This window comes from Amphiprion ocellaris, chromosome 4 (genome assembly GCF_022539595.1).
Source record: "Amphiprion ocellaris isolate individual 3 ecotype Okinawa chromosome 4, ASM2253959v1, whole genome shotgun sequence".
NCBI classification, from domain to species: Eukaryota; Metazoa; Chordata; class Actinopteri; family Pomacentridae; genus Amphiprion; species Amphiprion ocellaris.
In genome coordinates this window covers 32,863,738-32,881,812 of record NC_072769.1, presented here as the reverse complement: position 1 = coordinate 32,881,812, position 18,075 = coordinate 32,863,738, and the positions used below count along the sequence as shown (strand labels likewise).

The window sequence follows — 18,075 nt, the reverse complement described above, 5'->3', positions numbered from 1 at the left end:
CTCCTGCAGAATACTCTATAACGGCATTGCAGAGTCCTTCTTAGTTACCTTGTGGAGTCTTCTGTTGCATTGGTGTGTCTATAATCCGCAGTAAATTTGACTTTCAGATACTCATAAAGGATGCGCTAATAGATCTTGTATAATGTGACTAGACTTCTCCTTAGACTACTTTTTTTCCAACAGTGAAAACCTAAAGCCTGTTTCAGTGTGGTTAGGCCCAAGAAGCCGTGAAAATCAAAGTCTCTTCATGACATTTAGGCTTTAAAATTGTTTGAGCAACCATGAAAGTCCAGTAATGCTGTAGTCAAACTTTGATGTTTGCACTCAACACATATGCTGCATTGTAATGCATTGAGGTCTGAATGAATGATTCAATGCTAGACCCAATTAAACAATAAGAAAAATAGATGCTGACTTTTTTGTCTTGCATATGTGAAAAGTTTCGTCTGATGTAGTAACTAAAAATGAGAGAATGTGCCATATTTGCCACATGATGCAAAATGCTAATGTGAAATGTGTTTTTGTGGTTCTCAAAAATGCAAATGTAAATCCATGAAAACATTGTTGTTGTTTTTTTCAATGTTGGATATATGTCGCTGACATGGAAAAACTTAAACAATTCAATGTGTATGTGACAGAAACAGCAGTTGACATGAAATATGAGAATTTACTAGTTTCCAGAAATCCACAAAACTGTACAATTTTGGAAGCCGATATGGACATAACAGATGGGGATAATCAAATACATAGGGTCACTTTTTGTTCAGGATAACCTAAAAGATAAGACACTAGTGTGCTATTCTTTTATGATCATCAAATCTCTAATAAAGATTATCTGTCTACCCAAAGCCTGACATAGCATATAAAGACATAAAAAGCCATACAGTACTACCCCTGTTGATGCTGTACATGTTTGTCCATGTTAAATGAATGTTTTTTGTTGAAAATAAATGCGGGTCATTTGCAAAAAAACAGGTTTGTAACACCTGTGAGAGACAAAAGTAGGTTTAGTGTTGGAGCAGCAGGTGCAGTGAAAGGAAATATGACACTTTGACGTGTCTCGGCAGCACAGCCGGCAGCATTTCTAAATGATTTGTGGAGGATTGGGTCTTCATTTCCTGTCTCTGAAATTGCGTTAAAAATAAACGTTTGCTTGAGTGGATGTCACCTCTTGCCTTAATACAAATGCCTAAAGGTTTAGTGTGGAAACTGGTCACACACTGACTGGTTTTACTTGGAGATGTTTTGCTTTGCAAGTGTTTCTGTAATGTGGTAGAACAGGTAGTGATGGTTTTCTTCAGGCTTTTCGCCAGTGTTATTTTTTCCTCAAATGAGTGTGTCATATTCATCTGTCAATGTGAGACATAGAACATGTGCTGCTTATCATACTCGCTGTAGGAACAGGCATACACCCCTGTTGACTGTACACCTGTCCATAGCTTTGACTCATTTTATGGCCTTCCAAGTTCTCACTGGGTTTATCCTATTTTTATACGACTGAAATGTTGGGTTTTGATTACACTTGAGATGAAGATTGTGACTGTGAAGTCTTCTAGAGGACAGATGATGTGGAAATAGCATTACAACTACATTATATTTACTGAAATTGTTGTCCTTTGAGAATTACAACACTGTTCAGCATCATATTAGTAGAATTTAAGGAGCACATTTATCTACTTGGAAATAATACTCAGAAACATTGCTCCACTGTGATCTGTTTTATCTCTGATCCAGATTTACAAGATAGCAGACTATTAGGTAATTAAGACTCAGTTTGTTTTCTGTCATTTGCTAACCCACTTTGGCTTTTGACTCTTAGCATGTCATGGTTTTAAGACTCCTGACTTGAGGCTCATTTAGATTAAAAATAATAAAGTCAAACCCCCTCTTCTAATAACAGTAACTTTTGATTTAATTAACAAGTGCTGCTTAGTGACTCACTTTAGGGATACTTGCTGGCTGCTCATTTAACCATCCAGTCACGATCCCCGTGAGACTTAGGTTCCTACTTTTTATTTATTTTTTTTACTGGGCCAAATCAGTTAGCAATCTTTACAACAATACGAAGGCATGAAGTTCAGTCTATTGTCACATGAGTGTGTGCTTGTGGAGGCAACTTTGTTTTTTATTGGAGCAACGTCCAGTGCTTTGTCGGCCATGTGATCTTTCAAGCATTCAAAAAGGGTGTGTCTTTGTTGGTTTCTACACAGCTCTTTGTAGACCTTGATAGATAATTGTGATGTTGGTCAGCAAGATACTCATTGTTTATTCACAGTGCAACATGAACAAAATTATAACCTGATATGTACATATGCAGATGGTGACAAATTAAAATAAAATCCAACATAAAGTTTTAGCAAGGTGTTCTGCGGTGGCAGCTTCAGTGGCCCTTTGTATTGATTGAAGTCTCTAGAACTCTACTAAAGGGACAGAACATTCTTCTTCCAAAATTTATTCCCTCTTTTAATGTTTTGAAATTAATGGTGGAGAGCACTGTCTGACAGTTTAGTCCAAAATCCCCCGGAGATGTCAAATTGGATTTAGATTGGACAACTGGGAACGCAATAGCATATGATTCTGATCATTTTCATAGTTATCAAACCATTAGGTGACCTGTCGTGAACTATGGGTGGGGACACTGTCATCCTGGAAAAGGTCACTCCTATCTGGACTGAAATGTTTTACCGTTGGATATCATCAGAGATCATCAGAAGAACTTCATATTAATTTGAAGTGACCCTTGTTTCTAATGCCAAGCTCAGACTACAGGAATGTTAAAATCCTAACGGATTTTGAAATCTGATTGCATCACATGCTTACAGAGAAACTTCACAGATATTATTCTCTCTAATATCAGACATGCACACAGAGAAGGATTTGAATGTATGTTGCATCACATTACAGGATATTATTGAGATTTTTGTGCCAGAGGGAACAGCACCCCTCCTTATGTGATCTCAAGGGGAGGCAGATGGGAACAAAACGGAGACTGTGGGGCAACACTTTTCTATGATAATACTTTGCAGTGATAAACAACAAGCAAGTCTGGATGAGAAAATTAGATGCGAGAGGGATGTGGTCAGCACAAGTTGTTTATTAATCAGCGAGAATATTTGAATTGTCTTTATACTAGCTAACGTTAGCCTTAAGACTTAGAACATTTAGTGTTATTTAGCCACATCATCTGCTGCTCCAGGCATTAGCATAGTATTAATGTTATAGACAGGTGTGGCTCCATCTCTTGTCCAGCCACTGAAATAATGACCATTACTGAGACATCAGGAGAATGTGTCTGACTGACAGACAGTGGTGATTTCCGGCCCAGTTCAGGTGCTGTCTCCACATTCATCACACCAAGACCGTCATAATAATCACCTTACCAGAGGAAGACGACACAGGCAAGGTGGGGGGGTTGGGAGATGTGCAAAAATAGAATGTCTATAAATATTGCTTCCGCGTTTCTCGCATGAAACTGAGACGTAATTCACAAAGGTACTGTGTTTTCACTTGCAGGCAGCATTTTTGCTTGGGAGCCATAAAATGCTGGAAAAACAGAGACATGTCACAGTATCAGCGAATTCATTTACAGTTTTAATTTGTGCCCTGTGGAATAGTGCAGCCATCTTTCACAAGATTAGAGCCACTCCTTTACAGTTTCCAGCAGTCGTTCACCATTTCAGTCCACAACAAGCTGTTCTCACACCTGATAACAATGTGGTCTTTTGTCATTTTTGTTTGGCAAAGAAATGCTTTGCCTAATTCCTTTCACTTCGTCCAACCCTGATAACAATAAATGCATGATTATAGCATTCCAGGGCTTAAGTTTCCTTTTGGCTCATTGTTGGCCAACAGTGTACAACTGTTGCTAAATGAAAATGAGATTATTTTCACAGATATCTAATGAGAGAGATAAACTGATTTATATGCTTAAAATAAACCTTTTAATATGCAACTTTAAAAACAAATTACATTAGATATCAGAAATGAAGTCTTTCAGTGCCATTATGCTTTATTGATTGAATGTGCCGACCTGCATTCTGTAATCCTTTTTTTGTAACATTATGTAAGATTTTGTTTAATCTTTTATTCACTTGTAAACTAGCTGCTCGTCAGTGTTTTGTGTCTCATGTGCACTTCAGAAGCCTGCTGTTGTGGAACTGTATTGAGTAGCACAAAATGTAATTACTCCAGACAGATTAGCAGCCTTTCACGGGGGTGGTGAATGTAATCACAAACAGCCAACAGAGAAAAAAAGCTCCTCGAGGTTCATTCTGCTCTGAAACAATGTCATAAACTGTGGTGGTTTATGTGATTGTCTGTCTTTCATTCTGTATTTGGGTAAACTAATGGAAGTAGTAGGTTGATATTTGCCAAGGGCTGGAATCATTTTGGGGAAACAGCAGAGTCTTTGTGGAAGCAAAGCAGGAAGTTGGTTGTCTTGGGTTTGACCAGATGTGGGTAACTGGGCAGACGGTTTCCTCTAAGGCCTAGAAGCAGACTGCAGTTTGGTTTACAGCACCATTCCCATGTTCTCTTGTTGGCTCGAAGTTAAACTGTGACTTGTTTGAAAGCTTTCAGCAGATATGACCTCAGAATAATGCCACATCTGAAAGAGCCAGATGAGGTAGTTTGGGTATCTCTCTTGGATAGGATGTTAACGATTAATCACTTAATTGCCGCTAATAATTTAGCCATTTTAAAACATTAACCAATAAGGCAAAAAATGGAGGAAATTCATGGCAAAAAATGTATTGTACATCAGGTACAGTACCTGGTTGTGGCTACCGGCTAGAATAAGTACCTCTTACTGTTTGATGAGATGGAAAACTGCAGCTCGTTTGCAGTGTCCAACACTGTAGTGACCTCAGGAGGCGGTTGCTATTACTACAAGCAGCTCTGTGTTTGCAAATGCTAGGAAACATGGGAATATTAATATTTAGTTCTAAATTGTTAAATGAGTAGCTTTAGTGAATGTTGTGCCATTGTTTTATTTTGATTGTTGAATCATTGTTAAATGGACGACATGATTTATGTGTGTTTATGTGGTCAAGAGGATTTTAGGAATTTAGCTAACAACAAGCCACCATGACAGAGACCTCTGTAGCAGTTAATGCTTTCCAACCAGCACCCATGTGCACGGAGGGAGCTTAGTTTGACCTGAGTAGCAGTATGTGTCTGTGGTGGCTTTATCAGCATATTAGTGGTGTGCGATACTGCAAGATTTGGTGTCGATCCGATACCAAGTAAATACAGGGCCAGTATCGCCAATATCGATACCGATACTACAGACTAACTTTTGCAGTAGTAGATTTTTAAGAATTTATTTTTTTTGCAGTTACTTTTGTAATGTTAAATGTGATCTTTTAATCCCCCCCAGTTATTGTCTTTGATAATGAAGTGTGTAAGACATTGTCAGGTCGTCGCTCCCACCTGGTTACAGGTGAAACACCTCACGAGCTAAACATTTGCTTATTGAGGGACATATAGCGATGTTCCCTGAACATCTCACAGCGCCGACTGTGGTAGATGCTGCTCAGTGGCTGCGTGATCAGACAGGTGTGAGAGCAAAATTTACGTTAAAAAGAGTGAGATAAAGTGTCTTCATTTCAGATTTGTCCCAGATGAAAGTGATTGATTTTATCCACGTGTTGTTCTCTATGAGCGGAGAAAACAGCGCATGTAAGTGCACTGTGTCTTTTAAGAGCGGAGCTCATTTTTAAATTTTAAAGGCTGCAGTCAGTTGTTTTCTTATAGTGGTTAGAAGCTAAAAATCATGATTGTGATTAATGGTTATTTAATATTGTGGCCGTGCTACAGCACTAGTCTTTGTAATCGTCTCTGGTTCAGTATCTTCCTGCCTGCAGTCTGATCATCAGCTGTGTCTCAGTCGGACTTCTCCCTCTCTGCCTCCTCTTTCCTCAGTGTTGGTTGAGGAATGTACAACAGCTAAACAGCTCATTTTACAAATCAGGCAGGAACAGACTGATAGAGCCATGGAAGAAATTAAAGTTATACTTTCCGCCACTATGATTTATGATGTTGCTGAGCCTGCTTGTTTGTTTGTCTGGTGCCGCTGAGTCACGTGACAGTACAACATCCAATCACAAGAGGAGGATTAACTGCTGCTCCTCAGATAGAGGACCTCTGACAGCCAATCAGGTCGCCTGTTTGTTGAAGCCGCATCAATTCAGACATACAGGATAGAAACTGAAACTTAAGTATCAATATTGTTGCACTGGTATCATTCAATATCAATACCAATGCTGGTATCGATATTATCGATATTTGGATCAATCCGCCCACCTCTACAGCATATAGGAAAACTTTACTGCAAGCTTGTTATACTGATAGCTACCTGTTGTTTTCAGTCCTGAGGAGATTTACCCCATTATTGCTCCATCATTCTTCTCAGAAATATAAACCATAACTAAATCAATGTCAAGGTCATACAGCAGTCATCTTAACTCTTGTTTTTGATAGTAAGAAATGCGCATGTGATTCGGTGCTTCGGGGTTATTGCTTCATAACTAAAATCCTACTTTTAAAAAATATATCAAAGAGTTACACAAGCTAAAAAGTCTGCTTTGAGAAGTAATTCATGTTCAGTTAAAAATAACCTTCACATTGTTTTAGTTTAAAATAAAAAAGAGCTGTGTCTCCTGTGGAAGCTTATGTTGAGACTGATTGAGTCTCTGTGACTGCAGGTGAAGGACAGATCACTGATCTGTGTTACAGTTTTGTCACTGCTGTAACCAAGTAGTTCACTGAAAAATAGAGAATGCATTATTTAAATCAAACAACGTCTGGGTCACCCAACTGACATGACTTTAAAACAGGCCGTAGCCAACAGACTATTAACTGCATTTGGAGTGCTTTGTTTTCTTTCTAAGTGAAAGCAAGTAATAGCAGATTTTTCGTGGTACTTGTGATTGTGTAAAGCCGGGGTCACTGTGTTATGAAAACCTACTGTCACAGTCTGTCTTTGTTCCTTTCTGTCTGTTGCTTAAAATCCAATTCGTTTTTATTTCCTAGTCTCAGTGGACACTGAACCATGGCAGGCAATGATTGAGCAATCCAGCTAACCTGATGACCATTTGAAACAAAGTGTTAACTCCTAAACATCTGTCATAGCAGCTTTGTCACAAAAATGAGTGGGGAAAAAAAGCCACTTGGCAGCAGTACTATTTGTAATGTATAATTTCCGGTATCTGTAGTTTCAAAGTTTGACTAGTCTCTGAATTAGCTGTTAAAACCTACTCAGCTATGTTTTCTACATTTAAACCTTGTGTTGAATATTAGAGGAAAATCTGTCAGTTGAAGATTTTTTGGATGCACTAAACACGTCTGACTTAATAATCAGTTAGTGGTGATACAACCATTATTTATCATATCTGTGCAACTGCATAAAGAAATCTGATATGATACAAGTAGAATTTGGTCCACAATGCCAAGAATATGTATGACAGCAGCACACTTTGTCTCAGAAACCTGTGGTTTAAAGAGGTCAAATGTACAGTCGAGCCAACATGTCGTTTCAGTGTCTGTGGTTCAAGTGGTAGAGTCCCTCTACATGCTGAAATTTCCGTGAACCAACACAAAACCCAAACTCGGCCTACATTACAGAGGAGGACCTGAGTATGTGTGTGTACGTGTGTGTGTGTGCGTGCGTGTGCGTGCATGCGTGTGTGTGTTAAAGGACAATGACAAATACTGCAGTGGTTTGAGTACCACTCGGGTAGGAGAGTTGTTGCAATTCATTCGTCATTTCACTTTGCAGAGCAGAGCATACAAACATTTACACAGTGTGAAGATTTAAAAAATAGATTTGCCACTCCAAACTTCAAACATTTTTTGTGTGTTTTTTGTTCGTTTTACTTTTACTCACTGTCAGGTAATATTTTCTGTCACACATTTTCAGTCTTTTTACACCATCGATATTGAACTGTAGATTCCTTTTTTGCAACAACAAAAAAAAATCTATTCTATGTCAGTTGTTATGCAAGCAATGTTTGGGAAGAATAGTGATATCTGCTTGGTAGTTCTAACTTTCCAACAGCATTTCCTTGTCAAATCCTGCTTTGTGTGGGTGACCCAAAAGAGTTTATTGTCCAACATTGCCATTGTTTGTTTCTTGAGACTACTGATTTTTTCTGATGAAGTTCCATCATGGGACAGAAATCTTGTAGGGAATTGAAAAAAGGCTGGAGTATTTTTTGTTGTTGTTAATACTTTTCATTTTTATGAATGTTATATTGACTGCACAGTGGCTTGGTGGTTACCACTTTGGCCTTGCAGCTAGAGGATCCCTGGTTCGTGTCCCCACCTTCCCGGGATCTTTCTGCATGGAGTTTTCTCCGGGTACTCCGGCTTCCTCCCACAGTCCAAAAACATTAATTAATTGGTGATTGTAAATTGTCTGTAGGTGTGAATGCGAGTATGATTGTTTGTCTGTATATGTAGCCCTGCGATGGACTAGTGACCTGTCCAGGGTGTCCCCTGCATTCGTCCTCAGTCAGCTGGGATAGACTCCAGCATCCCCACGACCCTAATGAAGATTAAGCGGTGTATAGGGTTGAATTAATTTCATTCTTAGTCCTTCAAAGTTTGCTGTACTGGGGTGTTTATTGGTATTCCAGCATATGGGTTTACCAACACAGAACATGAGTCTGTGAAGGTAAGCCAACTCAGAGTCCATATTTTATAGGGATGGCCACAGAGTGGGTCAGAGGCTGTATGTAAATAGAAGGGTGAATAGTGGTTAATTTGTGTATGGTTGCTAATCAGTGACAGAGGATAAGACAACAAAGAGCATAAGGTAACTGAATCAAGGGGTCTGGGTAGGCACCAAAAGGTAAGCGATGAGAGATCTGGCAAACAGTTGAAAGTAGTAAAGGTGTGACAACAAAAGGTAAGAGAGGGGGTCTGACAGACAATAACAGATGACAAAAGATAAAAGAACTGTGGATAACAGTGGTAAATGGAACGAAGGAATGACATGCGACACTAGAAGGTATCTGTAGCCAAAGGTATGTTTTTTTTTCTTCATCAAGGATGGATGGATGGATGGATGGATGGATGGATGGATGGATGGATGGACGGATGTCATGTTTTTGAAATTACACGCTGCACTTTAGTTTCCCAGTTTTAATGAGTCAAAATGTCTTGAGATTCATTCACACATTTGCAACTGTAACATTTCAGTTGTAGGAATAAGCAGCATGACAGCAGCCGTGTGGTTTTTACAATAGTGATAATGAGTAAGGTCTAAGCAAAGTAGAATACTGGCAGTTTGTGTTTTAACTCAGGCTGCGCAGGATCAAAGTGGTACAGCGACCTTTCCAAACGCAAAGGCATAATTATATTTTGTCAGCACATTATGCTGTTTATGTTGTTTCAGAGGCTCTAGTTGGCAGAGGAATGCTGGCGGACAGTTGATAGCTGTAATGATCTCATCGCCTAACATTTCAATCCCTGTCTGTCTCACCCGTTGGTCAGCATTCTTCAGAATAGTTTTGGTTCTGCTGGGCTCTTGTTGTTTGTTTTTCCCTAGAACATGAAATCTGAAAGGACTTTGTGAAATGCCTTTACCAGTTTAATCTCGCACATCGTGATCTGCACTGATTCAATAAGCCATATTAGGCATTATACTGCTCTTTCACCTTGCATGTTGCTATTATGTGAGTAAGCTAAAACACACCATGGAGCTATTCTCCAGAAATGTGTTGAGTCATATCTCAATCCTCCACATTTACTCTTTAACCCTCTGAATCCCAAGTAGTTTCTGGACATTTTTTGTTCCTGTCACATTCTTTCTCAGTGTTGGCTCATTTTTGCTGCACGATGAAGTCCTGCTGCTCCATGGAAACAGCACAGCCATGGTTAGAACTAGAGAGAACGTGCAGTTTAACAAAGTTATAGTGGCATAAATCATAAAAAAAATAAAAACTAAAGTTTAATTCTTTTGATTATTAAATCACAAAAAATGTACATCAGCAATCAACATGTACAACATTTTCCATGTGCCCATAGGTGTTACCAATACTGGAGTAAAATTAGTGACTCCAGATACTAATAATATTTCACTTTTTATATTCTGAATTTGTTTCCATGCTTGACTCCTGTCTGTTCTGTGTAAGCACAGCCTGTAGCCGAAAAGTTCCTGAATTTTTGTTACATGACTGTTGGTTGCTGAGTCACTAATGGCTTCCCAATTGTGCAGAGGACTTCTGAATTTTTGTTTTTTGACAGAATCCTCTTTGTGCAATGCCCAAAGACCATTGGAAAGTTGAAAACCTGATGATTCTCTCTGTTGTTACATTTTCTAGTTTTGACAAATGATGTAATTTTAGCAGGTTTTATGTTACGATGTCTTCCATACTCTCCTGCAAAGATTTAAACAAAACACTAATAATCACACATCTAATGTCAGACTGCACAATTTAGCGATTTCTAAATTGCAATTTAAAACAATGCATTTAGCAAATCACAAAAGCTACTATACAGAACATATGATATCTGTAAACACAGCCTGCATTTCATCAAAAATTCATCCGAACAGTTCCTGAATTTTTGTCACATAATATCTGATTGCAACTGAGTCACTAATGGCTTCAGAAGCTCAGAATTTTTTGGTCTTTATGGAACTTTTTTAGAGGAAGCAGTTTTGTTGTTTGTTGGGTTTTTTTTTTTTGTTTGTTTCGTTGTCGTCTTGGGGGAAAAAAGGGATTTTTGTGAAATAACACAATTTTAAGGTATGGTTAGGTTTCCTGACTGAAGAGTACACCACAGATGATTAGCTCCAAAACTGTTGCAGAGATCAGGTGATTCTTTGTTTTTACAGATCAATCTTTTTAAACATAACATGCTTTTCAAACCCGCCAATGGTTTATGGGTTAATATCAACCCCAAACAACGCTACAGATAGTTCTCGTGCAGCTATTAGATATCTGTAACTTTAACCCACAGTAGCTGCAATGCTGGCAGTCGTGTTAATGCGAGCTTTGTGTTGTGAGACACTTTGCTCGGCTAAACTGTCAGTGTAAGCACAGGGAAAACCATTATTACTGCAAATAAATAGCAGGATTTAAAGTGGGACTTCTTCTAATCCCCTCCTAGGCAACATGAACGGTGCTCTGGGATTCCACCATGTCTTCTGCTGGGATGTTTTTCTCTTGTAGATTAATCTCCATTCCTGAGCAAGCATCCTTTTAATGCCACTTATGTCATCTGACACAGTGGTGTATGACATTTGAGATTCTCTGAAGGGACTAGCATGTGGTGTTGCACTGGCAGACAGCAACAGGCATGGTGACTTGCAAAAAATACCCCCACAGAGAGGTTACTGAGCTGCAAACAGTGGAGACGCTGTCGGCCAGCTCTACTGTTATTTTAGGTCCACATTTTTAAGAGTTTGACGCTCTGATGTGGGGATATTTACGTGTTAATTCTGCCTTGTATTTGTTTATGTAAACCAATAAAACAAGGAATTGAAATGCCGTCTGTTATCTTCTGGAAAGCAGACACAACATGCATGAGCTTTGTGTTTTGTAATGCAAAGGCTAGAGATGTTTCCTAGATGGCATCTCTTTTCCATAGTCACATAGCAGCAACTTCTCTGACAGTTTTGCTAACTATGATTATGCCTCACTCCTGAGTGAACTGCACAGAGTTGCTGATTGGTATTTGCTTCAAGGCTGTAGCAAAAATGTAAATCTTTCCGACTACACTTAAATATAATTAATGGGTACAGGCAAAGTGACAAATGGTTTTTCTTGGCCAGATCACCATATGAAGAATAGGTCTGTCACAATTATTACATAGTCACCTGATTACAATTATTTAAGCTCACTGTGATTCTTTATATAACTGAGAATTTCTAGTCACGTGAATAAAAACTGTGTGAAAGAAACAAACAGACATGTCATATTTCAGTCCCTATTTTCACATTGTTTTCCCAAATTTCCCCCAACTTCTTCTGCTAAAGCTTAGTGGCACCAGTAGTTTATCTTGAGGCTTTTCAACATCCAATACTGAACCAACTGCATTTTGATGAGCATCTGACATTATCTTAATGGATTTAGTTTCTACCTCAAACAGCATAGCTCTGCCAAGTTAGATGTATGGTAATTAGTCCTTAGCTAACATTTTATAATCGTGACAGCCTTAATGAGGAAGCTTGACATGAAGCAGTTTATGTCCCACTGAAGTGTCAGTGCTGTGGTTTTGGACTGAAGCTGTAAAGGCTACAGCAAGTCATCCGGTCATGTCTACACTCAATGGTAAGGTGAAAAGCATAGGAAAGTTTCTGCAAAGGCATCCTGAGGGTTAATTTCAGTGTACATACAAAAGTAGCAGCGCTAACGGTCAAAAATGCAAAAAGAGAGTTTAAAACCTGTCAAGTCCTCTGCACACTTGGCCTGGATATGCTTGTTGCTTTGTTGTTGTCACGAAGAATTGAAGAATGCAGCCTCCTTTAATTTCCACATTGGATAGAAGTGCAAGGAAGAAGTTTCAGATGCCATTTGAGCTTCTTTTGTGAAGGACTTGAGGACATTTATCACACTTCACCCAACACAATTGAACCACAGAAAGATTTAAATTTTATATTTACATTTTCACATGTGCAGCAGAACTCTGTAAACAGAATTTGATGTATAAAATTAGTGAGGTTCCCCTTTGAGTGACTACTGTATACTATGAGCTATATGTACTTTAACCTAGTGGCCATATCCCTACATGCCCTCTGTTTCTATTTGGCTCCATTTGCAGTAATCGCACCACAGAGGTTGGTCCTCACCTGTACTTTTCCCAGGTTTTATTGGTTCAAATTTAAGAAGAAACGCTACTGACAAAAGGTTAGCTTTTCATACACTTATTAATAAGTGTTGAGGTTTTGGGATACGTTGCTTCTAAAATGTGTCGTCTTTTACATAAATGTAAAGGAAACATCAAAAATGTGCTTTCAGCTGTTTGTTTTACTGTAATTTGTCCATTTGTGCCTGTAGATTTCAATTGTAATACATATTTTTAAAGGATATTTTCTCAAAATAATTTTTCTTCTCATGTTATGAGTCAGAGAACTCTACCCCTGTAATTCCTATATACATAATACTTTTCCAGTTTTATTCCTGTTTATATTCTCAAGGTTTTTACTGGGGGAGATTTTGTTCATATATTGCTTACAGCCCCATTTACATACCATTTTACTCCTAAAAATGTTTCAAAATTTTATATTTTTCTTAGGCTTTTGATACTGTTTTTTGATTTATTGATTGCTAAAAACAGATGCAAAATCCACTCTGTTAAAACATTGCCTCTCTTATTGCAAGTACACAGCAGGGGAAGCTTCATTGTGATCTTGATTAGTTCAAAATTCGACCCAATTCACCTGTAGAGTCTCGTCAAACCTCCCCTTTGGTTCCCTTTGTGCCTAGTGTGAGCTTTCTTATATAATGCTTTATATAGGACAGGCAATCTACCAGACACGCCTGTCTGGTAATCCAGGAGTCGGTATACTCAGCTGTCAGACACGCAGTAAATACAATGAACCACAATAAACCACAACCCTGTGAGAAGCATGAGTTAATGTTTCACCAGATGACTCTCGTTGCTCATGTGTTGCAAGAAAGAGCTGAAGTGCTTGGATGACACATGATGAGGGAGAGTTTCTTTCCTTCCCTATAGTCGCTTTCATGCTTCCAGACTGACTGGCAAAGTGTGATTTAGGACATCTGGTGAGGTCGAGCAGGAGGAGGTTACGCAGTGTCATTCTGAGTCACTCTGCTGTAAGAGCTTTGGTTGCTACTGAGCACAAGAGTTCTCAAACATTAGCGTTAATTTCCAAAATATACTTGATGTCAGAAATTCTTGGTTCTTCTTTTTTTGAGTGTCTTTTCCTCATCTGGCTAGTTTAGATAGTGCTGCTTCAGTTAGGAACTTCCTGCATCACGTATTATGACATTGTGGAATCCTTGTAGGCTGGATGTGAACTTAGACTGAACTCAGTAGTTACTGGTGAAGCAAACAGTGGAGGTACAGCAGCAAGGGGTCATCTGTTCTTACAAAACTGAGTTTCCCTCAGTGTTCAAACTGCACCATGGCTTTTGGGGGAATCCACGCTGGTAATCTTAGCATGACAATGGAATAATGGAAACTGAGGGAGGCAAGATTCAGATCCAAATGTTGATGATAAAGAACTTAATTTTGGGTCTACACTCTGCAATAAATAGTTTTAGGTTTTATAGACAGTGTTGAATATAGACAGATTACTTATCAGCATGCTTGTTAGCTTGATTTGTTACTTTGTGTATTTTTTGTTTTGTTGTTTTTTTCTTATTTTCACATCCTCCACTGTCATGCATCACCATTAGCAAAATACTTCCTTTTTTGTTCCATGTTCTCCCATCTCTTATTACATTACGTTTCCCAGTGTTTTAGGTTTTTGTTGTGGTAACGGTTCAGTTTCCCTATAATTGGACAGGTATTGTTTCAAAGTCAAATTTTAGTGTCATACGATCACATGTCGCTGGTTAGACGTGAACTGAAACGCACTAAAATTAAATGTCTTTACCTGAGAATAACTAACATTAATTAAGGTTGATGCATAATGAATAATGTTGGGTTGCTGGGATTTTTGTGGCAATGCATGTATATTAAGAAAAAAGTACAGCATTTGACTGGTTATTTAAACATCGGTTTCCCCAGTAAAGGTTGAAGATTTAAATAATTCAGGTTAGCCTTTATGCAAATAGATTTTATATAAGAAGTTTTTTTATTACAACTATATCTTCTTACATCTCCAGTTCATCGTTGTCCTTTAACAGTACACTGAATAAAAGAGCAAAGCCACGAATAGCCACTGTGTTCATGTAATAGCACTCTGATCTTTTTGCCAGTAGATGCTGCTCTGTGAAGAAGTGAGGTGTGAACATGTCCCTAATGAAGGAAAAACATGAGGGTTAATGAGGCTGGCTTGCTTCTGTAATTGGCTTCATCAGCATCAATGGCAAGATTGCATTCTGCAGAGTCCTCTTAGGCAGTTCTTTGGCTCAGAGAAAAGCTCTGGGGACTCAAGGCGAACAGGGACCTTCATTGTCAGTGTTCAGAACCATCCTTGGATGGACGGCCAGATACTTAAATATGTAGAAATACATGCCCACTGTTCTGATCTGTTTGTTTGTTCTATTTCCATAGAGCTTAATTGGGAGATCCGTCTTTATAACCACACACATGAACATACTTAACCACCTCATGACTAATCCTAATGTGCTGTTAGCAAATATTGCTCAGCCCTTTGAATCTTGTATGTTAAAATGAAATCCATGCAATTCAACTGACTCTCCACCAGAATGGCCTCATTGTGTAGCTGCTGACCGAAGGCCGGCTAGCTAGGGACAGAGGTGGCTGGCAGACTGCCTGGCTGGGTAACAAGCTCACTCGTGACCCATGTGACAATGAGTGGTTAAGTGGAGTCTGTAAATGAGTGAGCCAGCACGACCTCATGCCACCTCTGTTGTCCAGACAAAGCACATGGACATCAGTGCCAGATGCCAACAAGCCGTTACCATAATTCTATTTTCGCTACCAGAAGATGTCACGTAGATGTAAAAAGATCCAGCAAATTCTTCGCACTGTGTTACCAGAAAAGTCAGGCCATTCTTTTGCCCTGAGATGACACATGTTGGAAACGAGTGCTATATAAATAACACTGAATTGAAGTGAATCATTTCAACACAGTAATATTGATTACCTTAAGTTTTAATGCTAATTACTGTGACACAGAGTATTCATTGTCTGTTATGCCAGAGGAGAAAGAAGTTGCCAACATTATAAAAACCTATGTGTGCAGTAAGAATTCAGTTACTTTTTCCTATAGAGACAACAAACTTGGATCTTTTTATAATAAACAAAAGGTCTTGATACTGTTTATTCTCTGATTTTTTTTTTTAACCCGAGTTTTATTGACAGTATCTTTTACCTTTTACCAACGGGCCACAGACCAAGTATTTAATCGGGATGAGGATAAGAACAGTTAAGGAAAAATGTCTGTTATAAGCGCATTGTTCTGCAGACTTTAGTTGTGCTCTAAATTCCTATTTATTCATATCTTGCATTGTAATTCGGAGATCTGAGACTTGGAAAGCTGATGCATGATCACAGTTGTTGCATTTTTATATATACCAAATAAAAGATGGTGCACTTACTTCCTTGTGTATTTCCTTCAAGGCTTTTCTCTTTATCTACACCATCAATTTTGGTAAAATTTTGTTACTTGGGCTGAACAGATGTTTTTCAGGCCACTGTATGGCGTGTTCAAAGGAATCAATTGTAGCAGCATTAGGCTGTATGGCTGTTACACTAGTAAAACAAATGAGGATTCAGAACAAAGTATATGACTGTTTTTGTGTTGAATCTTAATATGTGTCTGACTAATTTATTAAACTGTGGCATTTCAGATCTTTAGTAGTTCTATGAAGCAGTTTTTTTTTCCATGTAAACAGTCTTATCAGTGGCGTTACACTATTCCACTGAAAGCCACCTCCGGGTAATGTAGTACTGCACTGCCATTTGCCAGAAAGACAGGAATGAGAAGAGGTTGCAAGCTAGGGAACTGAGATCTAAACAAATAGAGATATAAAATGCTTTAAAATCATCACTGTAAAAGTTTTGTGAGAAAAAAATCAGCTTCTTGCATTTCATGGACTTCAAAGTTGGTGAGTAACACTGCAAACATATCTTGTACTTATTTACATAGCGCCTTCATAATACCCACATTTTTTTGTTGAGCTCTTCCTTTGTCTATTGTAAATGCAGCCAAAATTGTAGTCAGTTGACCAGTGTGGCTACTTAAAATATCTTGTTGTCTCTCACAATAATCTGCAGCGTTAGGCAGTGTTATATCAGCTTCATTTCATTATGTGGACTTTAGTTGACATTTGTTGTCTCTGGACATGTGTCCTCATTGTCAGTTTTTAGTAGGTGCCACACAGTGTAATTATGCAATTAACCCTTGTTAACAGTGAGAGTTTTGTGAATGTTGTTGAATGCTTACAAAGATAAACATGAAGTCACAGTCTGTTTTATGTGATTTTTATTATGCCAATGCAAAATGAAAAACCTTGAGCCTGCAAAAGAGGTGCAATATTCTCATTGCTACTGCAAAGTCCTTCTTATAAAGTATGTGGTTTGTTTGTTGCAGCATTCGTGTTTTTCTGGGTCTTGATTCTTGTTTTAGCTGTGCCATCTCTGGTTTTGAGTTCTCCTGATTAGGCTTCTTGATTTTGCTGAATATTTCAGTGTGGCTTGTTGAAGGTATTTGCAGGAGTGTCAGCAGGTGGTGAGTGGGATTTGGGGTTCTAATCATGAGGCGTGTGTGTGGTGATTTAACATGCCTGATTGCTGTTGAACTGAAATCTGATGCTGTTCAGAAGCTGCTTGAGCACCCACACAGGCACATAAATGTATGGTAATACACATTTTCATCAAGAAACAAGAAACAAAAAGAACATAATAAACACTATTTGGAATCTCTAAATAGATGTATAGCGATTGAGTAATGTATTGACATTAATGGCATGAGGATATAATGTCTCATTCCCTCCTAGATGTAATGTTGGATATTTTTACCCTTTTATCCCCCCAAGCCGGAATGGAAAATTCTCTGTAGTGTTTTTCTTTTGGTGAATGGTGAAAATAGTGTTTTGTTTTTTCTAATGCACACTGAGCAAACATAAAAAGGCAGCAGACAAATGGATTTCTATTCTGACTTGTAGAAAAAATTAAAAACCTCATTTCTATTGTTCAGCTGGTGACAAATTCTTAACCAATGAATAAATCCACATTCTAATCAGGGGTTAGAAGACAATGCTAAAATAGTGTGATCAATAAACAGAAATTCCTTTGACCAGTGACAATAAAAGATCTCCTTAAAATGCAGCTTTATTGAAATGACACAATACCCCAGCAGACAAGAGAAAAATGAGACTACGGTAGTCTGTTGGAATCCTGGATGCTGACACATCAGTTCGGGACGTAGTCATGTACTTGAAAGTGCACAAGTCCACCATTTGTCATCAG

The 18,075-nt window shown here is 38.4% G+C and overlaps 1 protein-coding gene across 3 annotated transcripts in view; it reads left to right on the top strand.

Annotated features, from left to right (window-relative positions):
* LOC111577321 (testis-expressed protein 2-like) overlaps positions 1 to 18,075 on the top strand; it is a 42,660-nt gene that overhangs the window by 2,289 nt on the left and 22,296 nt on the right. The window lies entirely within an intron of this gene.